Below are 27,346 nucleotides of genomic sequence, written 5' to 3'. Positions count from 1 at the left end.
AGACATATGCAAAAAGTCCCCGTATTGAGTGGGATAGAAGAGGAAGAGCTCCTCAAAACAGGAGAGAAGAAAGATAATGAAGGGAAGTGGAGATTAGCAGATGGGAGGCAAGTGTTGAATAAAACCTTTGCCAGGAAAATGCTAGAAGGCATACAAGGAACAACACATTGGAGTACAGAAGCACTAAGTGATCGGTTTCTGAGAGACTGGGGGTGCATAGGAATTTTAGCTAAGCAAGTAACTGATCAGTGTGTGATAATCAACAAGCGAATAAGAAAATCATGAGGGAAACACCAAGAGGAGGATGAGAACTGCCTTACAGCCCTTTCAAAACATCCAAGTAGACTTTACTGAACTTCCTCAGGTACAACGGGGAAAGTTTTTGCCAGTGATAGTAGATCACGTGACTCATTGGGTAGAGGTGGTAGCTACTGTGAAAGCCAATGCCAGTGTTGTGAGGAAAACACTTCTAGAATCAATCATTCCCCAGTATGGGATGGCAAACAGGATTGATTCAGACTGGGGAACTAATTTCATATCGACGATATTGCAAATAGTTGTTCAGGCCTTGGAAGAAAATTAGGAATTACACACTCCACGGCATCCACAGAGCTCCGGTTGGGTTGAGAGAATGAATCAAACTCTTAAAAGAGCTCTAGTTAAGCTAATGACTGAAACGCAAATGTCATGGATAAAATGTCTCCCTTTGGCCTCATTAAGAATTAGAAGCCAAACCCAGTCAGATCTGGGGGTGTCACCCCAATAAATGATGTTTGGGTTACCCTTCCTGACCTCGCCCCAGAAGGTTGCCACCTATGAGGAAAGGGAAGCCAACACCAAGAAATAAGTTATGTCTATAGCACAAAGCTTAGAAGGGCTAAGACATAAAGGGGCAATTCCTCAAACTACCAGCCAGGATTTCAGGATCCATAATATTAATCCTGGGGATAGGGTGATGATTAAGCCATGGAGAGATCAGCCTCTAACTCCTCAGTGGGAAGGTCCCTTTCAGGTACTGCTCACCACCAAATCGGCCACGCAAACTGCAGAGCAGGGATGGACTCATGCCAACAGAGTCAAACGCCCCGCAGAAGAACTCAAAGAATGGAGTATAACATCCAGGCTGGGTGAAACAAGATTGACTTTCAAGCAGAGACTGAAAGACAACCAGAAAAAAACACCAAGACACCAAAAAAGTAGAGTTAAGCTTCCACCAAACAGCTTGAGAACTGTCTTCCTGTTTTAATGGGTGAGAATTACCAGCATCTGTTGAGAAGTACACAAAGGACTGTAAAACATAATGGGGCAGCATCCTTAAGAAGTAAGACAAGGAATAGAGGGCAAGATCAGGTTGGCCCCTTTGTTCACTACCAAGAAGGCTCCATAGCCCTGCCGTGGGTAGGAAGCCCTAAGGCATGGTAAGGAAGGGACTAAAGGCCATACCACACCTCTATCATTGCTCAGTTGTCTTTTAATTCAACAGGGACTGGAGGGCAGGACCGAGTTGACCTCTGTACTCATCCCTAAGGTACACTGACTATGGCTAGCAGCCACATAGGCACGGTAGGTGGGAGTCAAAGCCATACTGGACCTCTGGGATGCCTTTTTGTCCATTCCAAATAAGTGTGTCTAAGGAAAACCTGAGATTTTTTCTCCTGTCCCACTGTCCTTGCCCACATCAACAGATGCTGGTATGACTCATTCAAGAGAGAGAGAAAGTTTTTACCTAATTGTTCAAGCAAAAGGACTTACAGAAAAAGAAAAGGGGAGCTTGTTATAGATCAGTAATTCTATGGTTGACTATCACAATTAAGGGGTGAATATTAAATATATGTTAAGAAAAGTTTTTTAGATGTATAGTTATCCTTCCCCTCCCCCTTGCATTGTTATCACAGGATGGCCTCAGTAGTTGGGGCATTTGAGAGGGTCGGCTTGTTACTATGGCAGCCCCTGACCTCCAATCAAGGTGTAAGACAGTGATCTCCACCACTGGACAGTGAAGAAGAAGTCGATTGAAAAGACCTTGGGAGGGGCTAGAGGTGTAAAAGACAGTACATCCATTTTGTAGATGAGCACACAGTGACTGAATCCTTTGCTCCTGGTGCTGTATTCTTTTTTTTATTCAGTCTTCTGTTGTATTTTGATATGGCCTTAATAAACCATTTAAAATATTTGAAATTAAAAATTTTTTCTCACATGGCGTTGGGGAATGTAGGGCAAGGTTGTCCACACTTGGTCAGCTCCAAGGTACAACTTCCCTGACATGGCCAGACCAACTTAGGAGAGACCCTGGATCAATATCAATCACAGAATGCTGCAATCACCTCTTGTATAGTAAGAACAGCAATAAAAGACACCCTTTAAGACAGGAATACATATTTCTTAGAAGCTGTTTAAAATAATTCTCCATAACTGTAAAAGGAATACTTCCTAAAGAACTGCTCCAGACCAGAGAGAAATCAAGGCAGAGCCATGGTTTGTCAGCACAGGCTCGATCCTAATGAGCCCCGTGTTGCATTTGGAGCTGAGCTCTTGAAGCTCAGGACCTGAAAGGAGATTGCACAAACCTTTCCAGGAGTCAGTCAGAGAAAAACCCCAAAGTGTCTCAAAGCATGAATGGGGTCTCATTGAGGTCCATCCCCAACACAGGCTCCTCATGGATGCATTGGAGGAGAGAATTGGAGGCCAGGATGGCAAAAAAATTCTCTGAGAAATTCAGTGTAGAAAGGAAAAATCCAAAGTACCTTAAAAACCTTGAGTATCTCAAAGCATTAATGAGCCCCACTGAGTGTCAGTACAAAGCTCTCAAGGGACTGGTTAAAGAAGATAATTGGGGCCATGATTGCAAAAACCTCTCACAGAGTCTGTATCAAATGGGAAACCTCAAGTACCTTAAAATAACTGAAGTACCTTGAAGTAATAATGAGCCCTGCTCAGTGTTGTTACTGACAAAGCCTCTCCAGGGACTAATTAGAGCAGATAATTGGAGGCCAGGATTGCACAAACCTCTCAGAGACTCTAAGGCAAAAGCAAAACCCAAAGTCCTTTGTAAAATCTGCAGTCCCTGCAGGGAGCATTCAGGAGCCCCCAGGGCCATTGCTGAGCAAGGCTCCCCAGGAACTCCTTCCAGCAGATCCTTGAGGCCACTGGGATGTGGGCAGGGGGGGATGCTGAGGGCAGGACAAGGGGCTGACAGTGCCCACCCTGGCTGGGGCTGTGCCAGGAGACCCCAGGACTAGTTGTCTCCTCACAGCCCTTGGTGTCACAGAACCTGCTGTGCCTCAGGGCCCCAAGACTTGGCTTCTCTTTTTCCCCGCCTGTCATCACTGCTTTAAGTTTTCTGCTCTGCCTGGGGCCTGGGGACACTTTCTCCATTGTGTCCCTCAGAGGAACCCATTAAAAGTCCATGAAACTTTGGAGTTGGATTCTGACTTGGAGCTCTGGAGAGGTTTCTTCAGCTCCCTCTAAGGGACTGATGTTCAGGGCCTGAGCACAAAGCCCCAGAGGCTCATTAAATTCCTTGTGCTGTGTCTGTGCTGCTGAGTTGGGCTCCCAGCATAGAGGCAGCTCCTGGTAAGCAAGAAGAGATTCAAAAGCACATTTCTCTTGATGAGCAGCTCTTCTGCCAGCCCAGCAGGGCTGGGGCACTGTCTGCAGCCACTCTGGGCAAGCACAGAGGCACAGAGAGCTTCAATCAGTCAGGGCTGGGAAGGTGCTGAGAAGTGCCTGGGGCAGAATCACTGCCAGCCCTTGGCATAGGAACCTCTGGCTGCAGGACAATGCAGCTGCACCTCCTGGAGCCATCTCCTAAAGCTGGAACATCCCAATGCCTACAGACTCTGTGAATACAACTCTGCATATTTCTGGTGCAGGGGAGGTGAAATGCTCTTGAATCTCTGACATGCTGACAGTTTCTGATCCCTCATAGAATATTTCCAAGACAAGGACTTTGTAAAAAATGAGGTAATTTCCTAAGGCATTTTATTCAGTTTCCTAATATTGGACAATGGCAGGGAGGGGGAGATAAATATTGAAGGTTGATTATTAATTATTTATTATTAATTTGACAAGTGTCTGAGACAATGCAAACTATACTTTTTAGTGATCAGTAGGAGATATCTAATTTTCTTTCAGCCACTCTGCCCATGGACAGCACCAACATCGCCTTTGTTGGACCCGTCAGGCTCAGTCTGAGCTGTCCTTTCTCCAAGCTGCAAACAGAACCTGCCCCCAGCCAGTGCCCTGCAAGCAGGCAGGGTTCTGTCTGGCCAGGGAGAGCGCACAGAGATTTGGGGTCTGTCAGTACTGGCAGGGACAAATCAGGCACAGGGAAACACCTGCAGGAGGAAAATCCCCAGGAAGCAGAGAGAAGATCAGGCAATGAGAGAAAGCAAAACCCAGAAATGTTGTGGCAGGGAGAGTTTAGAGATGCCCACAGGATCTCCTCCAGTGCAGCCCCTCCCTCTGAACAAGCCCCCTCCCTCCTGTGCCCCAGTCAAGCCTCTGCCCTCAGGGCCGGGGCTCCAAGGCGTGCAGCCCCTCCTGTGCAGGCAGAGCTGCAGCAGAGCCATGGGGCAGCTCTGCAGCCCTGGGCTCAGTTCCCTCTGCAGAGCACAGGGCTGGGAGCAGCTGCTCGGCCCTGGGGGCTCTGGAGGGGGCACAGCTGGCTCAGGGTGATGCTGCCACCAGTGCCTGGCTCTGGGCAATGCTGTCAGTGCAGCCAGGGAAGGAGCTGCATCTCCCTTCATCCAATGCCATCTTAAGGACATTTGGAAGTCTCTGTGAGATTTCAATCCAAGCAGGGAGCTTCAATGCTCCAAGCAGGGCGCAAACCTGTCCTGTAACATCTCTGGGTTATAGGATTAATGGGGAAAGGCAGAGGTGTTCTGACACTGAAATGATGCTGGCTTGTTGAAATGAGCAATGTGAGCCCTTGTCTACAAATGTGGAGCTGGGCTGTGGTGCATCCATCTGCTCTCTGGAGTACCTGAGGAATTTTAAGGAAAACGTGGGAGTGTGAACATTCTCCATTTCAGAACAGTGAAAGCCCAGACAAACTCCAAACAGAATGAAGTGACAGACCATCTCACCCCCCTGTCTCCACTTTCTCTGCTCTCCCAGAGTGCCTCAGAAATGCTGAGGGTTTCTGATATGCAGGAGCAGCAGCAGAGATATGGCGGAGCATATATAGAAAACCTCCTAACTAAAAAACTAAAGACACTGTCTGTGTATTACAGAGGATGGTGTATGGGAATTGGCTTTGATTTTGGATACAGGGATCTCCTCCAACCCTTCACTATCCTTTTCCCATGAACAGGTCCCCATGGCCAGGCACAGCAAATGTCCAACAGCAGCTCCTCAGGCACTTCCTCCTGCTGGCACTGGCAGACACGCGGCAGCTGCAGCTCCTGCACTTCTGCCTCTTGCTGGGCATCTCCCTGGCTGCCCTCCTGGGCAACGGCCTCATCATCAGCGCCGTAGCCTGTGGCCACCACCTGCACACGCCCATGTTCTTCTTCCTGCTCAACCTGGCCCTCAGCAACCTGGGCTCCATCTGCACCACTGTCCCCAAAGCCATGCATAATTCCCTCCTGGACACCAGGAACATCTCCTATACAGGATGTGCTGCTCAGCTCTTTTTCTTTCTGTTCTTCATCTCAGCAGAGCTTTTCCTCCTGATCATCATGTGCTACGACCGCTACATGTCCATCTGCAAACCCCTGCACTACGGGACACTCCTGGGCAGCAGAGCTTGTGCCCACATGGCAGCAGCTGCCTGGGCCAGTGCCTTCCTCTATGCTCTCGTGCACACAGCCAATACATTTTCCCTGCCCCTGTGCCATGGCAATGTCCTGGGCCAGTTCTTCTGTGAAATTCCCCAGATCCTGAAGCTCTCCTGCTCAAATTCCTACCTCAGGGAACTTAAGATTAATGTTTTTTCCATCTCTTTAGCATTTGTCTGTTTTGTGTTCATTGTTTTCTCCTATGTGCAGATCTTCAGGGTTGTGCTGAGGATCCCCTCTGAGCAGGGACGGCACAAAGCCTTTTCCACCTGCCTCCCTCACCTGGTTGTGGTTTCTCTGTTCATCAGCACTGCAGCATTTGCCTACCTGAAGCCCCTCTCCATCTCCTCCCATCCCTGGATCTGGCCCTTTCAGTTCTGTACTCAGTGGTGCCTCCGGCCCTGAACCCCCTCATCTACAGCCTGAGGAACCAGGAGCTCAAGGCTGCTGTGAGGAGACTGATGACTGGATGGCTTTGGAAACATTAAACTTCTGGCCCATTTCTGCCAATCACTTGTAATAAAAGTAATTTTAGATACTTCTTGTTGGTTTCATTTTGGAGGTTCTTTTTCTTTGTTTTACTTTTTTAATCATGTCTGATATTGTTGGATTGGATGTGACCTACGCACGCGTGATTTGCGTCAAAGAAGAAAATGTTTTTATATTGTGCGTTCTGTAGTTTATATGCTTTTAACAAAGCATCATCTTAAGTCCTTAATTACATCAAAAAAACTTCTTATATTCATTCGAGTAAAGCTATTAGTATCAATATAATTCGCAAAAGTTTTAGAGAAATTTAATAAGGCTCATATACACATTTACGTATGCACCTAGTCTAGCTTACAAAAATTTGCATGTATCTTTTATAATCTGTTCTCATGCAGATGCCTTGTTTTCTTCCTTGCTATGGATAGACACTTAAATCATCAATTGTTATTTCATCGATGAATTCAGCTCTCCTTGTAAGCTAGCTGTCCAGCCCCACTATATTGTTCACAGAGAAATGTCATTATTAAAGCCATTTCTCATTTTGTTTCTATCCATCTTCCCTGTGGTCACAGACTGTGTCAATGAGGGGCTGCACTCTCAGTGGCTATAAATGAACTAAAGGATCACCCAGCAGAGTTTTCTGCAGAGATGCCTTTTGTTGCCTTCTCTGGAGCTGCAGCAGCAATGTCTGTGTGCAGAGCTGGGGGCAGATCAGTGCTGGCACAGCATCTGTACCCAGCAGCAGCACTTGATGTTGCCAGTGCTGCTGCCATGGCCCTGCCCCGCTGCCCTGGTGACCCTGGTGTTGCTGCAGGGCCTGAGTGCTCTCAGGGCCGGGCACAGCCCTGGGGGTGGCAGTGCAAGGGCTGCAGCAGGGACAGGCCATGGGCACTGCTGGGGCAGCGCTGACACTTCAGGAGAGGCCCTGGGGGCTCCAGGCTCCTTGCCCAGGCTCTCTCAAGAACACAGCCAGGCCAATGCTCAGCACAGAAAAGCCCCGTGAGCAGCCCCAGGCTGGCTGTGGGCAGGCTGGGGGCAAACAGCATGGCTGGGGCTCTGCAAGGGCCCTGGGGGAGACGGGAAGGAGCAACAGAGCAAGGGCTGATCCATCCCCAGTGCGCTGGACAGCCAAGGGCAGTGTGCCAGAGTCCTCATGGAGCTGCGAACAACATCCCCCCTCTGCAGCCCTGGCCTCTCCCCCAGCTCACACAGGTGCCCCAGTCTTGCAGGCACAGACACGGCAGCACTGCCTCAGCAGCCCCTGTTTGCATTGCACACAGCAGGGGAAGCACCCCCATGCTGTTGGTGTGGGGACATGAACCTGAGGGAGCACAAATGCCATCAGCCCCTCGGGCCAGCAAGAGCTGGGGGACACCAGGGAAACCACTCAGCTTTGTCCTGGCCTCTGCAGTCAGCCAGAAAGTTTTTTTTCCATCAGCTGGGAGTTTCCTGTCCCACTGCAGATGCTGTTGCTCATAGCCAGGGCTGCCTGGCAGCCACCCCCAAACTGCCCTCAGGATTTCCTTTTCTTCCCTTTTGCTTTCTTTACTCTTCTGGTATAAATTTCTTCCTCCTGTTTGCCCAGCCTGGTTCCCTCCCCTGCAAACAGCCCATCCCTGCTTGCCCTTTCCTCTCTGGCCCCACTCCCCATTGCAGTTCCTGACTTGGCCCCATGGGAATGTCCCTTGGGCAGCAGGATCATCCTACAAGTGCTGCAGAAATTGTCTGCAGGCTTCTGCAGTGCCTGGTGCTGCTCCCTTGCCAGAGGCACCGCAGGCCATGGGGGCACATCTGGGCTGCTGTGTCTGGCTCTGGGGCTCCCTGTTCTGGGCAGTGAGGAGGAGCTGCAGAGGCTCTGTAGGACTGAGAGGATGGGCTTTGGGGCTGACAGGAGAAGCTGAGGGACCTGGGCTGCTGGAGCTCCTGAAGAGGAAGCTGTGGGCTCATCATGCAACTGCTGCAAGGGTGGTTCCAGAGAATTTCAGAATCAGCAAGTCTGGAAAAGGCTTTGGAGATCAAGTCCAACCTGTGCCCTGATACTGCCTTGTCTCTCCTGAGCGTCCTCTTATCCAGGATAAACAGCCCCAGCTCCCTCAGCTGCTCCTCATAGCACTTGTGCTCCAGACCCCTCCCCAGCCTTTTTGCCTTTCTCTGGACATGCTCCAGCCCCTCCATGTCCTTCTTAAATCGGGGGGCCCAGAAGTGGACACTGCACTTGAGGTGCTGCTCAACCATTGCCCAGCACAGGGGAAGAGTCCCTGCCCTCGTCCTGCTGGCCACACCATTCCTGATCCATAGGAGTGCCAGGGGTTGGAGGGAAATGGTGAGGAGGTGGGACAAAAGGATATTGTTTGTCAGCCTGTTGGAGAGCCTTGATTTTCATATCTGTTCAGACTGAATTTGAAGGTGCTGGGCATCAATATCAATTGGACTTTGCTGATATCAATTTATAAACGGGAAAAGAAAGCAGGACAAAACAGTTCTGTCTGTATTGAGTTTGTGAGGGTCCCCAGGATGAGGTGAGAGATGAGAATCTGACTTCATGTTCTCAGAAGGCTGATATTATGTTATGTTATGTTATGTTATGTTATGTTATGTTATGTTATGTTATGTTATGTTATGTTATGTTATGCTATGTTATGTTAGTCATGTCATGTCATATTATATAACATTACATTACCGAATGCTATACTAAAACCATACTAAAAGATAAGACAGGATACAGACAGAAGGCTTAACAAGAATGATAATCAAAAACTCATGACTGACTCCTCAGAGGCCACCACACCTGATGGTGATTGGTCATTAAGTAAAAATAATTCACAGGAAACCAATCAAACATGCACCTGTTGGTGAACAACCTCCAGACCACATTCCAAAGCAGCAAGCACAGCAGAAGCAATCTGATAATTATTGTTTTCATTCTTTTCTGAGGCTTCTTAGCTTCCCAGGAGAAGAAATCCTGGCAAAAGTATTTTTAAGAAAATATGACAGTGGAAAGTCTGCATTGTTTTCAAAATAGTATATTAAATTTGAATACAATTGAAATATTTCTAAACAACTACAGAAGAATTGAACATTTAAAATATTCCCTGGGCATTTTCTTGTTCGGATATTTTGAACAGATGTTTATCAGCCTTGGTCATTGGATTCATGAACTGAAGAGCTCAAGAAAGAAGAGGTCTCTGGAGGAGTAAAATTCATTAGCAACCTCCAAGTGGCTGAGTATCCATCCCCATCAGAGCAGTAATGAAGAGAAATGGGCACAGCTTTGTGCCTGCCCCAGCTTTGGCATGAGCCCTGGGCCTGGAGCAGGAGCAGCGCTTGAGTGCCCCAAGGCCGCAGCTCTTGTGCTGCCCTGGGCAGATGGGATTGCAGCAGGGGCTGCAGAGCTCTCAGCACCTCAGCCCGAGGGGAGCAGGGCAGCCAGGGAGCCTCCTTTGGCCTTGGCCAAGCACCTTCCCCCATGGCTGGGGCTGAGTCCTGTGGCAGCTGCAGCTGCTGCTGTGCCCTTGCCAGGGGCTGAGGCCGTGGGGCAGTGCCCAGAGCAGCCTGGCCTGAGCAGAGCTGTGGGGCCAGAGCCGGCTGGGCTGGGCTAGGGAGAGGCCCTCGGTGCTGTCCAGAGCTCAGGGCAGCTGGCAGAACTTTCAAGGAGTTGGGCTTGGCTCAGAGAGCCTGGCCCAGAAACCATCAGTGTCCATCTCAGCCTGGCTGAGCATGCAGGGGCAGGACTCGGGCCAGGCCTTGTGGGGCAGGGCCAGTGCCTGTGCAAGGCATTGCAAACAGGCATGTGGCCCAGAGAGGAGGCTGCTCTGTGCCCTTGGTAGCATGGACAGAGCAGGGAGGGGGCCCAGGACAATTGTCAGCACCATCCTCTGTGCCCAGCCCTTGGCAGCCCTGGCTGCTGAGCCCAGCTTTGGCCTGGGCTGAGTTTGGCTGGGGCCCAGCTCCATCCTCCTGCGGGGCTCAGGGACTGTTCCCAGCCATGGCCAGCCCTGGCTGCCTCTCTGCTGGCCCAGAGGCCAGCAGAGCCCAGGGCAGGGCTGTATGTGCAGCCCGACATCTTCCACGGGCTCTGCAGGAGCTGGCAGAGGCTGCCCAGCAGGGAGGCCATGGGGCACAGACCCCAAGGCTGCTGTGGGCACCACGGCACAGGGGCCGTTCCCAGCCGCAATGCTCCTGGCCTGGGCTGGGCCTGCACAGTGGCTGGGCCACCATGGCTGGGCCTGCACAGGGCCACAAAGGGGCCACGCAGCCGCTGCCCGGGCTGACAGCAAGGCCAGGCACACACAAGCAATTGCTGAGCAGGGCCTGTGCTGGCCTGGCCTGACTGTGCCAAAGGCAGAGCTCAGCTTCCCTTGGGGGCTGCAGCAACACTCCAGAGCCCAAAGAGCCTCCATGGCTGTGCTGGAGACCAAGGCTGCAGGAGGGAAATGCAGGGCTGCTGTGGGATGGGGAGGGCATTGATTCCAGCACACACCTCAGCTCTCTGATGATCCCGGCACCATGCTGGGCCCTGTTTCAGACTGGAACAGAGCAGATGTTGATGGGACAGGAGCTCTGTGGGGTTGTCAGGGACCTGCAGCTTGCAAGGTGCTCTGCTCTCCCTCAGGTGCTCCTGGAGAGATCCAATCCCAGCTGGGTACTTCAGGGCACAAGTGGCACTGCCTGTTCATGGGCACACAGCTGATGTCTGTCTGGAAAGGGGCACAGGTGTTAATCCCTGTTTCTGTCATAATATACAAGCAAATCTTTATTTTTTCGGTCATTTGAGTACTTTTAAGAACGGCAGTTTTCTCACCAGGAACGGGGATTTCTTGGAAGTGTGCTGATGGCATGAGAAGTAATACTGATCTTCCCATCTACTGTGTAACCAATATTCAATCTATTATTTGATTTCTCTTTCCATCCAATTTTTCCAGCTCTCCTGGTCAAATGGCCATGTCTAAGGACATCTCTTCACTAGACCAGATAGATCTTTATTCTTCCCATTCCTCTCAGATTTCCAACCCCAGATGCTCTCTGGTCATTCAAGTGCCTCTCAACTGACTGGCCGCATGCTTTCAGCTGGAAGAAATTGCCCAATATTGCGTAAGTTCAAATAAATATATAATAAATATAATTTAAATTGTGTTTTTATCTATCACAGAATTACCTCTTGTCTTTGTCTAAAACTGTTCATGTACAGAAATCCCTGGGGGATAGGGGACATATCACATGCTGCTGGGACATCACAGAGAGCTGATGGAAGAGCTGTGATGGTTAATAAACTGTTCAAATGTTCAACTTGTGTTTGTTGGCAAGAAACCTTTCTGTGCCTCTGAGTGTCACCACTCCCTGAGCCCAAAGGACACAAACCTGATGAGTTGTGGCTCCCACGCCAGGGGTGCTTGGACCTTGACTCTCCACTAGACAGCTCTTCATCCCCTTTTTCTCTTTTCCTCCCTCTGGACATGGAGGAAGCTCCTGATTTCAGCATGTGACTCGTGTGTGCAAAGAGCAAATCTGGGCAGAATCGGGGCAGGGAGGGTTTGGAGGGACCTTGGGATCTCTGCTGGCCACAGAAGGTGTTCTCCATTGCTCTGACAATGTCTGCAGTGGAAAGTGGATTTAATATCCAACAGAGTAATGACTTTTGCATTTGATGGAGCTGTGCCTTCCCTTGGCATTGTTGCCGGACAATGAATGAACATCCCTCTGTGTCTTGGACAGCTCCTTCTTCAAGAAAAACAGGTGGGAGTTGGAGCCAAGGAGCTGTAAGCTGCAGGTGCAGCCTTGGCTGGAGGCAGCTCAGATTTGCACAAGGCTGCTCTGAGTGCCAGGGCTTGGATGGGGGAATGGTGGGGTGGGGGTAGGGACAGAGTCTGATTGATTGTCAGCCATGGAGGGTCTTGATTTTCAAGTCCATTAAAACTGCATGAGGAGGTAGTTGGATTCAGTGACAATTGGAGATTGCACATATCAATTTAATAACAGGGAAATAAAAACCTAAAGAGGACCTAAAATATCTTTTCTCATTGTCTTTTTAAATAGAATATTTTCAGTTTGGGTACACTACTGAATTAACTACAAAGGATTTGAAAATTAAAATGAAATTATTCCCAGGGCTTGGCTTGTTCAGGTGTTCAGAATGTTGATGAGCCCTGGGACGCTTAATTCCTGCACTGAAGAGCTGAAGGCTGAAAAAGCCTATGGAGCAGGAAAATTCAGCAGCAGCCTCCAAGTTGCTGAGGATGTCAGCAGCCCCCACTGAGGCCATCCCTGCCCAGAGACCGTGGGGGAATGGGCAGACAAGGAGAGCGTCCCTGGGGCTGGGGCAGCACAACTCAGAGGCACCAGCGGCTCCAGCTGGGCAATGGAGTGTGGAATGTGGCTGGGAAAGCCCTGCCTGGGCTGTGCCAAGCAGGACACACAAGCCCTGACCCCCATCCACTAAACAACTCTCTCAAGGAGCAATTTAAACTTAATTACAATTCTTTGCGTACTCTGAGTTGGATTCGCTGGAGAAATACCAACAAAAGATTCTCAGGAGCTCAAAACAACAAAACAGCTTTTACTGGGTACTTTAGAAAATCAGAGAAACTTTGGCAAAAGGTTTAATGTGACATTCAATCAACACAAAACACTTCTCAAAGCATTAACTTGGCCCCTTCACCTTCAGAAACTCTAAGCATGTTCAATTTTAAGTTACTCAAAATTGGCAAGAAGAGGGAATTAGAAGAAGGAAAAGAAAACACAGAGAGAAAGTAATAAAAGAAAATACAGAGGAGCACACACACAGCTACCAACTCCTGGATTCCAGCAGTGTTCAGACAGAAATTCCAAGAGGAGCTAGGGTAAAGATGTGTGCATGCCTTGTGGTCAGCCTCAAATTCCCCTTGGTCTTCCTGGGCCCTTCCCCCAGGTGGGACTTCGGGTCATTTGGTCTCTCAGGAGCTGGGCTGGGGGCTGCAGAGGTGGCTGTGGAGAATTGCCTGTGCTGTGCCACGGACTGGCAGACACTGCTGGGCTGGGACAGAGGCGCATGTTTGCTCAGCACCAGAGACACCTTTCCCTTGCTTGTCCCCATCTGTCATCCCTGCCACCAGTGTTCTGCTGTACCTGGAACCTGGGGACACTTTCCCAGGCCTGTCCCTCAGATAGATCTATTTAAAGTATGAGAAACTTAAGTTTCACTCCCTTTTGAGTCCCTGAGAATTTTTTGGCACACTCTGTGTGACTGAGTCTGATACAAAGAGCACCAAATCCCCAGAGGGTCATTAAAGTCCCTGTGCTGTGTCTGTGCTGCTGAGCTGGGCCGGGCTCCTGGCCCAGAGGCAGCTCCTGGCAAGGGCAGCGCTGCAGAGAGACAGCTCTGGCCAGGAGCAGCTCCCGTGCACAGCCCAGCAGGGCTGGGGCACTGCCAGGGCCCCTCAGGGACACCAGCAGGGCACAGACAGAGCTCACAGGGGCTCAGGACTGGCAGGGGCTGTGGGATGGCCCAGAGGGGGCTGTGTCACAGCAGCTCCTCTGGATCTGTGTCATAGAGGCCCAGGGCAGCTGTGATGTCAGCAAGGGGCTGTGTGACAGGCCAGAGTGGGTTGTGTGAGGTCACAGATTGGGCTATGACATCACAGAGTTTGTTGTGTGAGGCCATTGAGCAGCTATGGCATCATGTAGGGAACTGTGTGACAGGACAGAGCAGGCTGTGAGATCATGGAATACCTGTATGACATCACAGAGGGGGCTGTGAGGTCAGAGTGTGTGCTGTGACATTACAGAGTGGCAGTATCACATCACAGACAGGGTTTGGGACATCACTGAGGGGATTGTGACAGCACAGAACTGCCTGTGATGTCATAGAGTAGGGTATGAGGCCATAGAGCAAATTCTGCCATTCTAGAGTGTGGAACTGGGGCATCTGTGAGTGGGTTGTTACATCACTGGGTGACTGAGTAACATCATAGAGCCGGCGGTGAAATCACAGTACAGATTATGAAATCATAAGGTGACTTTGTGACATCACAGAGACTTCTGTGACATCACAGAGCAGCTGTATCACATCAGAGGGTGGCATCTCAGAGTTGGCTGTGTGACATCACAGGAGCTGTGTGACATCACAGGGGCTGCGTGAGGTCCCTGGGGAGGTCACTCTGCCCCAGCCCCCCTCACAGCTCCCCCCAGAGCAGTCCAACCCTGCTCGTGCACAGCGGGGTCCTCTGTCCCCCCGGGTCCCCCCACCCCTGGCCCCGCAGCCTCCCCCAGAGGATGTTCCACGAGATCGACCCCAGAGCCTGACACGGGGACAGGGGGCCAGGGCCCTGGGGGTGGCACAGGGGAATAGGGACGCCCTGGCAGTGTCCCCGTGTCCCCCAGGGCCAGAGCCTGGGCCAGGGCTCCTTCACCCTGTTACAAACGAGGCCCAAGAGTGCTGAAAAATCCCCAGCAAGGGAACAGCAAAAACCAGATTGAATATTAAGGGACAGCAGCACAAAGTTCCTTGGCAAGAGTCACTCTGCTCCTGACTGGACACTTCAGGCACACCAGGGAAACAAAGCAACAACAAAACCAAACAGAATCCAGGAAATCAAACCAGAAATTAACCCAGAACTGTCCCTGTGTTTGTGTGTGACACAAGGACAGTGAGGGCAAAGATCAAAGGAATATGGCCTAAAAGCTTCCCTGAGCTCAAACTTAACAGGACTTAACTGATACCTTAACCTTAACTGATACTTTCAACTTGACAATTTAGCAAAAGAGCAGAGCGTAACAGCATTTAACCTAACTTAAACCTATGACTTTGCAATTTAAGAGAGGAATAACACTTTACAATACTTAACTTATATTAAAGGTAACAACTCAGCAACTAAGAACAACTCTTAGCAGCATTTATCTTCACGTAGACCGTGTGATTTAACTTACCTAAAAGCCTGACTGACTCAGCTATCCAAGGCACTCCAACCCCTCAGAGAGCAGCATTTCTGCCACATTTCCCCAGCACAGGCACTCCTGTGTGCACACAGACACAAAGAGTCAGTGCAAGGCACCTGTGAGCAATTCCCCTGAGGGCAGGAAATGCTCCCTGTGGATGCTTCGGCATCTCCCCAGCAGGTGAAGGGTTGAGCCTGGAGGAGCGGGAGGGATCGGCCCAGGCTCCGTTGTTGTTCAGGATCCCTGAGTGCAGCAAACGGGAGAGTTCCCGGCTGGGAGAGGCCCCACTCAGAGGGAGTCGCTGGCCCAGGAGAGCTCCAAGGGCTCCTTTTGGAATGCTGTTTGCAGGGCCCCAAGAAAGGGGCTTCAGTCCCAGCAATGGCTCATCCTGGCCACACTTGGCACCAACAGCTTTCTTTGGCAGTGTGAGAACAGGGATGTTGTGCCACTGAGGGAACAAAAACAGTTTCCAGGCTGCTCCTAGAGAAGCCAGGAGCTGGTTGGGCAGCAGCAGTGGCTGGAGCAGACAGTGTTTGTGATGAACTGCAGAGGACCATGGAGAGCATTGTGACACTTTGGGGTGTCAGGGAACCAAGGGACCATTGTGACACTGTGAGACCTCATGGAGCCAAACATCCATTGTGACATTGCAAGGCCTCATGGAACCATGGACAGATTATTAAGATACATCACAGCCTCATGGAACCAAGGGGCATGTGACACTGAGAGGCAACATTGAATCATGGAGACCGTTGTGATACTATGAGGCCCCATGGAACAAGCAAAGCATTGTGACACTGTGAGGCCTCATGGAACCAGTGAGACCATTGTGACCCTGGAACCCCACAGAACCAAGAAGACCATTGTGATACTGTGGGGTCTTGTGAAACCAAGAGGCCTTTGTGACACTGCAGGACTGCATGGAACCAAAGGTCCATTCTGACACAGAGGGGCTTCCTGTCATCAATGGTCGATTGTGACACTGTGTAGCCAAAGGGGATCATTGTAACACTGCAAACCTCCAGGGTCCAAAGGTCCATTGTGACATTGCAGGCCTCATGTAACAGAGGAGCTGCATGACATTGTGGGGCCTGGGGCACAACAGAGATCATTGTGACACTGCAAGGCCTCATGGAACCAAGGTGTCATTGTGACACTATAGGGTATGATAAAACTAAGGGAATGTGGAACAGGTCTGGCTGGTTTGGCCTCCTGGGCCCCCTTACTGGTCCAGCTGAACATGGCATGTTGAGGGTCTCTTCTCATCTGCTGCTGAAACACTGGGGCTCTCTGATTTCCTTGCTATGGTAAAGATCTGTCCTTCTCCTCCAGGCACCCATGGCCAGAATTGGGATTTCACCTCCAACATTGCCTTTTGTGAGAGACTGGAGGAGACTGTTGGCTCAAAACATTTCATGTGTGGGGAATGAAAAGGCAGGTCCAGCCTTGCCCTGCCCTGTAGCCCCAATTCCCCCAGAGCCTCTATCCCAGCCCAGCAGTGTCTGCCAGTCCCTGGCACAGCACAGGCAATGCTCCACAGCCACCTCTGCAGCCCCCAGCCCAGCTCCTGAGAGACCAAATGAGCCCAAGTCCCACCTGGGGGAAGGGCCCAGGAAGACCAAGGGGTATTTGAGGCTGACCACAAGACAAGCACACATCTTGGCCCTACCTCCTCTTGGAATTTCTGTCTGAATACTGCTGAAATGCAGGAGCTGGTAGCTATGTGTGTTTCTCTGTGTCTTTTTTGTCTTTCTTGCTTTCTATGTCTTTTTCTTCAGTTTCTGTGCTCCTGCAAATTTTGATTAACTTAAAATTGAACAGACTTATGGTTTGTGAGGTTGAATGGGCCAAGTCAACACTTTGAGAAGTGTTTTTTGTTGACTGAATGTCTGTCATTGTTTGACATAAGAAGAATTTTAAAAAGTAATACAAAACTTTTTGTGTAACTGACAATCTGTTAAACCACTAAGATACTGAACACGCCTCTGTGAAATACATATGTTAAAGATCAAAAAGCCCTGGAACCTCCTCTTTCTTTTCCAGTCAACAAAGAAGCAGCGAGCCCCAGCTTCCATTTCAACCAAACCAAACCAAACCAAGCAACCCTGCCATGGGCTGAGCCCCTTCCCTCCTCCCCAGGCTGCCCCCCTTCACATTGGCCCCATTCTAACCAAACCAAACCTCAACAACTACCAAACAGGAAAACAAAAGAGGCTACAAAACCCCAACCAGAACAAAGCCAGGCACAGCTATTAAAATCTTACCACCAAGTCCCCTCCCCCCAAAACATCTAAAACACAAACCCCTACAACCTACAACCTGTAAAAAATAAACCTACAACTAAAATTAAACACAAAAAACCCCAAAATTATCAATAAAACCAATTCTAACACAACCCAACCACAATTTCCACCAGAATTTACTGGCAGGTCAGGTGTTAACCCTTTCTATACGTCAATCCTCTCTCAAGTAAAAGGAAAACAAAATACAAGCATTTCAAAAAGCAACATAAAATCATGAAAATCAATAAAGGAGAAATGAACTCCCCCAAAAGAAAACCGAAGAAAAAATACCTTAATCTTAAAACTAAAATCCTCTTATAAACTATAAAGAAAATACTCTTTTTCATTAAAACACAAAAAACTATTAAATATAAAAAAATTGAAATTTTTATAATACAAAAACCTCCATACTGAAATAAACAAATGTTAAAATAACTGTAATTTCATCGAAAGTTCATACAGAAATTAAAATGTAATCCAGCATCGCCAAGAGAAGATCTCTATTCCCAGAGATAAAAAAAAAATTAAAATTATATAAAAAAGATTTTTACCTTTAAAGTATTAATCTTTTAAACAATACCCCATAAGTCAACATGGCCCATCAACAAGCTGTAAAAAAGCTTCTGGCAATAAAAACAACTTCACAGTGTTATGTTTGCCCAATTATCCCATCGTAAAAAAACCAAACAATATTAACAGTAGTAGCAATTTTAATTGAATAGTTAAAATAAAAAAAATAAAATTGGATACAATATAATTTGATTAAAATAAGGGGTAATTTGGTTCCAATAATAGCGCATAAGCAAAAGATAACCGCGGAGTACGGAGGGCAGGGTTTTGGGACCCTTGCCACATCACGTACAAGCTTGCCAAGTGAAAATCACCCCTTATATGCCATGTGTCAATGCCATCTCCTCCTATTTTCGGTTCGTCATATCTCTATCTCCGCCTTCATTACCACCTTTACCACGCATGTGCCGCCACTTGGTTTGGTGGTCGCACAAGTCTTTGGGGGTCGTCACTGATGAAGGCCCTGTAGTCTTCTTCATTGTCCTTTAATTCACCTTTGGGTTACACAAGCCAGTACAATGTAAGCCAAGACTAACATATCACTGCATCTATATATCAAGGCGACAAATCCCTTATAATTAGCATTTTCTGGGACCCAACCAGATTTTGCTTCCTTTCTGCTCATTTTTAGCAACTGTATCTTCAGCTTCTTTCCTCCTGTCCTTGTGAACATCTGCTGGGAGGGGGGGGTGGTGGGGCCCCTCCTCTCCCCCTCTTCTTTGGCATTACTACTTTTAAATGTTTTATTATTCCCAGATATTAATTACTGTATCAATATTGATTACTGTTACAATTTTTATCAGCACGAATCATACCTATTTATCACAACAATAACAAAGTCCTCCAGACCACTGTTATCCATGACAAAATTAATAACCACAAAACCGCTAATTTTTCCTCTTGTAAAAGAATCTCCAAAACCTTAAAAAGAAAAAATTCTCCCAAAGTAAACTAAAACAGGACTATTTTAAAAATAGTAAATAACTAGAAATTTTAGGTTTCGTTTCCTTACATTGCCAGTAAAAATAACGTTGTAAAAAAAAGGTGTTCTAAAGAGTTTATTTCAATTCTTACTACCTTTTTCCTTTTAGTTACTTTTAATAAAATTTTCTTTCTACCCTTTAAATATTTTAAGCCTGATTTACCTTTCTTGCACTCCTATCTCACAACAAAATAAATACATAAATAATTAATTGACAATAAAACCCACCACATTCATCGATACGTTAATTAAGAAATCTCAAGATTAGAAAAATCTTGAATTAACAAGCCAAAACCACTACAGTGTCATAATAAACCTTTTGCCAAAGTTTCACCGATTTTCTAAAGTACCCAGTAAAGGCTGTTTTGTTGTTTTGAGCTCCTGAGAATCTCTTGCTGGTATTTCTCCAGTGAGTCGAACTCAGAGAACACAAAAAATTGTAACTCCTTTTAAATGTCTCCTTGGGAGAGTTGTTTGAGGGATGGGAGTCAGGGCTTGTGTGTCCTACTTGGCACAGCCCAGGCAGGGCTTTCCCAGCCACATTCCACACTCCATTTCCCAGCTGGAGCCACTGCTGCCTCTGAGTTGTGCTGTCCCAGCCCCAGGGACGCTCTCCTTGTCTGCCCATTCCCCCACGGTCTCTGGGCAGGGATGGCCTCAGTGGGAGCTGCTGACATCCCCAGCAACTTGGAGGCTGCTGCTGAATTTTCCTGCTCCATAGGCTTGTTCAGCCTTCAGCTCTTGAGTGCAGGAATTCAGTGTCCCAGGGCTCATTAACACTCAGAACACCTTACAAGCCAAGCCTCTGGGAATAATGTGATTTCAGTTTCCAAATAATTTGTAGTTACGTAGATCTCAGTAGTGTATTCAAAGTGAATACATGATATTTAAAAAGACAGTGAGAAAACATTTTAGGTCTTGTTTAGTTTTTTTTTCCTGGTTATTCATTGAGATATGCAATCTCCAATTGGCATTGAATCCAACTATCTCCTCATGCAGTTTGAATGGATATGAAAATCAAGACCCTTCATTGCTGACAATCAATCACACTCTGTCCCTACCCTCACCCCACTGTCGACGGAAGGGAACCAGGACATCAGTTTGATCATCACAGGCTCGATTTTATTGATCAGTACGGCGGGTTAAATACAGTTACTAATGAGCTTCATACATATTGCAAAAGTTGAGCTCAGGATTGGTCAGCTTGCATATCAGCACCTACGCCTACTTCTACATTCCTATGGTTCTACTTTTGATACTTTCTACATATTCTTAGGATATATTCAGGACTAATCTCAACTCCCTATCCTCATGTTGCAGCAAGGTCGCTGCTGACTCTTCCTTTTAGCTTGCTGACTGCTGACTTTTCTCCTTCAGTTTAACCAGCGGCATTATATCAGTGTGGCCTTTCTCAGCTAACCAATTATTAATAATGCTCTCCACATTTCCCCCGTTTTCTTCTTGTGCAAGGAGATTAGTTTGCCATGTTTTTGCTATTGTACGGCTGACCATGTTTTGGATACAGTTAAAGATACAAGGCAAAATAAGCAAAAACAGTAAAATTACACCCAGCAGTCCTATAGCATAGATCACAAGGTTCCTCAGCCACGGTCCAAGTCCCAGGCCTTTAAGCCATTCGTCAATTCCTAAACCGTCTTCTTCCTTAAGTTTGTGAAGTCCCTGTTGTAACTCTTTTATCTTAGTGTGAATGGACACTGAATGATCAGACAGATTCATGCAACACATTCCCTCGAACTCTTCACATCCGTGCCCTTGTGCTAAGAGCAAAAAATCTACAGCAGCTCTATTTTGCAAAACAGCATGGTTAACACTTTGCACATCTGCAGTTAGCATGTCTAGAATTTGTGATGTCTTGTTCAGCTCATTCTTTGCCCAGCATCCTAATTGTTTTGCTAAATTCATGGCTTTATTGGCAGATCCTCCTGGTAAGATAGTTGAAACCACCACCTGTTTGAATGTGCCCCAAAACCGTGGATCTCCTATCTTGCTGCAGTCTGTCATGTATGCTACGTTTTCTCCTGTTTGAATTTTGACTCAGCTGTATTAGCAAGGACACATTAGGATGAAACAGTGACAATTTTCCCAAAAAACAGGGTCCACCCTGTGGTTTAGCTGGTATACCATTCCACGCCCTGTCTCCACAAATCAAAAATATTCCTGTGGGTAATTTCATTGGTGCTGTGATATTTGTGCCGTTACATTGACTGTAATGCTGTGGAGAGAATTCACTCACATTCAGGGATGAATCTAGGGTGGCCCATGTTTCTTTAGGTTGGTTTAAATACTGAGCATCCGAAAGTTTGCAGCTAAACCATCCACCAGCTGTAGTGTTAGATATGCTGGCATTTGTACTTCCAAAAAGATCCAATTCCTCAGGAGGAGAGTGCAAAGAGGTGTTAAGTGATTGGATTAGTAAGCATTGACGATAGCCATCACTCTGACCTGCAGTATACCCCTGTTGCACCGGCAATGTGATGTTTGACATGTTAGACATACATAAGGTTTGATTGTTTATCAAACTACAAAATTCTCCAGGAGACCACACCGGAAGTCCCACCAGGCATGTTCGAAATGGGTTAGTGACTCCTCCAAGGCTAAGACAAAGTGATGATTGGTTAGTTTGATTAGCCAGTGTTACCCATAAATTTTCCCTTGGTTGACTAAAGTGTGTTACTCCTACTGCTTCACTTGCTACAGCATTGAGCAGTATTACAAAAACAAACCTCATTTTTCTTTCTGCTTACTTTGCTTCTCCTTTTCTTCCTTCTGCTTACGTTGTTTTTTCTTTCTTCGCTGTCTTTTCCCTGGTTTGCTAGATTGTCTATTGTAAGGCTGAGTCAATTCTTGGATATACTGATCTAATTCTAAATCAGCATCCTTGCTCACAGGTATAGCACGAGGTAAGTTTGAAGGCAAATCAGCTTTGCAGTGAGCTGCTATGATGCGTGAGGCTTTAGTAATTTCAAATATTCTAAGGTTTTCCTGTAACTTCCACCTAAGATATGCTATAACCACTTGTTCTGCATTCTCAAAGAGCTGTAATCCTGTCCGTCCTGGCAGGCCAGTACTTTGTTCAAGAGCTCTAACCCAGATATGATTTCGAATCCACTTTCCAAAACAAGATGTACACCATAAATATCCCAATGACTTCTGTGAATACCAATAAACCTGATTACAATCTGCACAATGCAAAGCTACCCATGCATAGCATTTATCTTTATCCTTTTTGCAAACATAACAAGGAAGCGAATGTAAGTAAGGACCAGTATAAAATTGTGTATCTTCAACCCAAAGCAACCAATTCAATGGTGGTGATCGCAAAGCCTCTTCAGCCTTTTTACTATATGAGGCTAACAGCTCAAGGTCTTTCTTTAACACAAGGTGTATCTTATTTCGTAATCGTAGTTCTTGTTCGTTATCCTCCTCAACAACTATATCCTCCCGAGGGTCCCACAACAGCAAAATTGTTCTAATCATAGAAAATTAATTAGCAATCACTGATACCCCTATTCAAATGAGACCGTTCCCTTTTTTGCCTTCTTCTTGTTATCTGTCTTCAATCTTGCTGCTCCTAATTTCACTGGTCCTGCCACTTTCAAACTTAATTTTTGCAACTTATCAACGCAGCAATCTAATGCTCTATCAGGATCCCCTTGGAAGGGTCCTACAACTGAATGCTGTGTTAAAGGCACTAATTTCCTACACCTTATAGAAACTATACGTGATTTACTTTGAACCTTAATTCTATTTACAATACATTGTATTTCCCATCGATAATAAGCAAGAACCTTCTGTTCAGGAGACTCATAAAGATTTAAAGCTATATATGCGTTTTGCCCCGTTTGTCTCCTTAATTCATCTTGCCAGCTTTTTCCCCACGTATGCTCGTGTTCACAAGTATGACACCACAAATCCCGTAATAATGATTGTTCTATCCAAAAAGTTCTTTTACAACCCCCACAACGTAGAGCTATCCAGGCAGCACAATGTGAATTGTGACAGTCAAGGCAATGTAGTTTCGCTGGATCTGTTAAGTGAAAAGTTGATAATGAGTCAATGAAACCAATCAACTCCCGGGCCGTCCGGTACTGACGTGTCAGTGCTCTGTCCACCGCTTCCGAGTACCCCTTCAATTGTAACAGTAGTGGTTGTAGGACTAGAAGCAGTTTCTTCCCCAGTCGCTCCTTGTCCTCCTCCGTAAGGCGATCCACCAGAGGCTGCATCAAAAACAGGTTTAGTCCACTTAGCAGGTACCCACAAAGGCCCTGTAGGTGAGGAAACACAAAGATACCCCCGACCCCAATATAATACCTTTGCAGGTTTTTCCCATAATCCTGTACTTGGGTTCTTATATTTAACCCAGACCTCTGCTTCCTTAGTATTTTCCTGACCTGACCTCGGATGATGTTTCATTGCAGGGGGGGTATCATCTTCCCCAAAAATGCATAAATGATTAATCACATACAAAACCTTAGCCAAACATGCTTGTGGATCTGTCAAATCTTGATGTTTTTCAATATACTGCTTAAGGGTACCGTTTGCTCTTTCCACTATTGCCTGTCCAGTAGAAGAGTGTGGAATACCTGTCACGTGCTTAACAGACCACTGATTCAAAAATTTCCGGACCCTAGCACTTACATAACCTCGACCATTATCTGTTTTGATACTCTTTGGAACTCCCATAACAGCGAAACAACTTAACAGATGTCTGATAACCTGTATAGCTTTCTGTCCTGCCTGAGCCGTAGCCCATATGTAATGACTATATGTGTCTATGGTGACGTGCACATGCTTGACTTTACCGAATCTAGCTACGTGTGTAACATCCATTTGCCATATCTCATTTATTTTTAAACCTCGAGGATTAACCCCGATGCCTAGACCTATCCCACCATTATGATAACTACATGTTGGACATGCTCTGACAATGGCCTTGGCTTCTGACAAACTCAGCTCAAAGTGTTTTGCCAAACCTCTTGCATTTTGATGATATCTACTATGTGCTTCTCTGGCCAATGTGTGCTTGTCAATAGGACAAGAATTATCAATAGGTAGGGTAACCAATTTATCTGCACGTTCATTCCCTTCTCCTAAACCTTCAGACCACTTATGGCTCCTAATATGAATCACAGAATATGCTGCCTTTCTTTCTCGTAAAGCCTTCCTTAACTGTATCAGTAACTCATACAATCGTTTATTGTTCACTTCCTTAATTGCTGCTTCCTCTATTCGTTTGACTACTCCTGCAACATACATAGAGTCTGTGACCACATTTAAAGGCTCCTGTAAGTTGGACACCGCCCATACTACTGCTAACAATTCCAAAGTTTGTAAGCTATCTGCAGGGTCTGCTGTGAGGAGTTGATGCTTCCATTCTCCTTTTTCTTGCCAGGTGACAGCAGCACGCCTTGATTTCTTTCCTGCATCTGTAAAAACTGTAATAGCTCCTTCTATGGGGTTTTCTTCTCTCAAAGGTCGAGTAATCCAGTTCCATTCTGTCATCCATTGCAAAACTCTAGGCACTAATTTACTAGTCTCTACTTTAGCAGGTGACATCAATAATGCTTCTTGTAAATTCTTTGAATTTATCAAGTACCAGTCCAAGGTTTCTTTTTCCATAGGTAATCTAATAGTAGCAGGTTCTCTACCATCCACTTCAAGAATTCTGAGACGCCCCTTTTTGATTAATGCAGCCAATTGTTCAATTTTTGAAAATATTGTTTTCTTATGCTGTAGTGGTGGTGATAACCATTCCAACACCCGTATCTCCCCCGTTTTCTTTTGCAACTGAGAGAGAGCACCAAGCAAGTGGCAAGGGCTATTCCAAATAGTAAGGTCAATGGGGTGGTCGAGTTGTCGACGAGACACATACCCTTGCTGTACACAGTTACTAATTTGCTGCAAAGCAAGATGATGCTCCTTTGTCAGGTGTACAGGAGTAGTAGGGTCCACACCTTTTAACAAAGGTCATAGGGCTTCTAATAAGTGATTTGGTATTCCCGCAATAGGCTTCAGCCACTGTAAGTCTCCCAGCAACTTCTGTGCATCATGTAGAGTTTTAATGTCCAATTGTAATTCCAATTTTTGTGGTATCACTATTTGATCCGTCAAAGTCCATCCCAAATATTTCCAGGGCTTTGTAGTCTGAATTTTCTCTGCAGCAATAACAAGTGAATATGCAGCAAGAGTATTTTTAATGGTGTTAATCTGTAAAGAGGAGAATGGCTGTTGCTGTGCAAACAAAATATCATCCATGTAATGATATATTATAGTTGCTGGCCATTTACGACGTAGTGGCTGTAATGCTGCATCAACATAAAGCTGACATAAAGTGGGAGAGTTGCGCATGCCCTGCGGAAGAGATGTCCATTCAAATCTTTTATCTGGTTCCCCACGGTTTATTGCTGGTAAAGTAAAAGCAAATCTCTTCATGTCATCAGGATGCAGGCCAATAGTGAAAAAACAATCCTTTAGGTCAATAATTAAAAGTGGCCAGTGTTCTGGAATCATAGCTGGATTTGGAAGACCAGGCTGTAAGGCCCCCATTGGTTCCATTTGGTCATTTACAGCCCTCAAATCATGTATCAAACGATATTTCCCTGATTTCTTTTTGATTACAAAAATAGGTGTATTCCAAGGGCTTGTGGACAGTCTTAGGTGCCCTTTTGCATATTGTTCCTGTACCAATTCATGAGCATGCATAAGACTCTCCCCTTTTAATGGCCATTGCTTAACCATCACCGGTGTATCCGTTTTCCAGGTGAGTGGAATGGGGAAAGTCCAAGCAATGGCAATTACCCCAAAGGGTGCTGATTAGTTAACACCACTCTCAATTGTGTTAAAATGTCCCTTCCAATTAAGCAGGAAACTGTAGGAGGCAGTTGAACAATTGAAAACACAGCAGATATTTCTTGATTCTCAATGCACACAGACAAAGACGGCGACCTGCTTGCCAATGTAAATCCTCCTACTCCTGTGAGCATGTTTGATGAAGGAAATAGAGGCCAATGTTGTGGCCAGGCTTCTGGAGAAATGATGCTAGTATCTGCTCCTGTATCCAATAATCCATAAAGGGTTATGCTTTGATGCCCATAGGTAATTTCAACCTTTTGTTTTGGTCTATTTTGTAAATCCACAGTTAAAAGTGTAACACCGGTAGAGCCAAAACCTTTTTCATCCCGTGCTTGCCCAGTAAATGATTGTATTCCTGATGTCATTTGTGACAGTGGTACCAATTGTGCAATGCGTTGTCCTTTTGTAATTTTAATCGGAGGATAAAGGGTGTAAGCCATAATTTGTATTTCCCCGGTAAAGTCCGCATCGATAACACCAGGCAAAACAAATAATCCCAACATAGTTATAGAGGAACGTCCCAGCAATAATGCTCCACATGTTTGTCCATTTAGTATAAGAGGACCCTTTATTCCAGTGGGTATCCTCTCAGGCCGGTTCGTCATTAGTGTGACGTCTACTGCTGCTGATAAGTCCAAGCCGAGGCTCCCGGTTGTTGCGGGTTGCAGACAGGAGGTGGCAGCGATGTCACGGCAGCTGCTGGCGTCTCCGATGTCACGGCGGCAACTTGTGTCTGGGCGCGGCCCCCATGATTCGCGCTCTGCAAATGGTTTCCCGACCGGCGCCTACAAGCCGTAGTGTTGTGGGAGCTGGATCGGCAGTGTTGACACCATACGCCAGTTGCTCGGCACGTTCGGCGTGTATGTCCTTCGTTGCCGCATCGGTAACACTTGAGGAATGGCTTCGAGCCCCCTTGAGTGAATGCCAGAGAGCCATTTCGGAGAGGAGCAAGAGCAGCTAGCACCTGATTTTGGGTGGACTCTGCTTGCTTTTGCAACCCCAATCCTAATTCCTTTAAGACTTCTGCTATAAATGCCTGTGAAGCTGTTGGCATTAATGCCATTCGCTCTAATGCTTCCTCAATAGTCCAATTTGCCCCTAAAGTAGCTAACACTCTCTGGGTTGCTGGATTGCTATTTTGCAAGGCACACTGCTTCAATAGCGCCCCCTTCATGTAATCTGCCACACCAGCCCGATCTATAGCAGTAGCTGCTCTATCTATAAAATTTCCAAATGATTCTTCCCTTCCTTGCTTAATACCCATATAAGCCGGTAACCCTCCTGGCTCTTTAACCATATCTATTGCAGCACGCACTAACCACATAGACTCTGTAAGTTTATCTGCTCCCGATATCATCTGTGCCTCTGTACGCAAATATGCCCCTAAGCCCATCAGCTCCTCTACTGTCACCCCATGTAATGGGTCTCCCTGGGCTCGTTGTACAGCAACCGATTCA

General features: G+C 46.8%; 1 pseudogene; it reads left to right on the top strand.

The window, feature by feature from the left end:
* The first annotated feature begins 5,576 nt into the window (after positions 1–5,576).
* Positions 5,577–6,697, top strand: LOC134434115 (olfactory receptor 14J1-like; annotated as a pseudogene).
* The last annotated feature ends 20,649 nt before the right edge of the window (positions 6,698–27,346 follow it).

This window comes from Melospiza melodia, unplaced genomic scaffold (assembly GCF_035770615.1).
Source record: "Melospiza melodia melodia isolate bMelMel2 unplaced genomic scaffold, bMelMel2.pri scaffold_32, whole genome shotgun sequence".
Taxonomy (NCBI): Eukaryota; Metazoa; Chordata; class Aves; order Passeriformes; family Passerellidae; genus Melospiza; species Melospiza melodia.
This window is presented reverse-complemented; position numbering and strand designations above follow the sequence as displayed.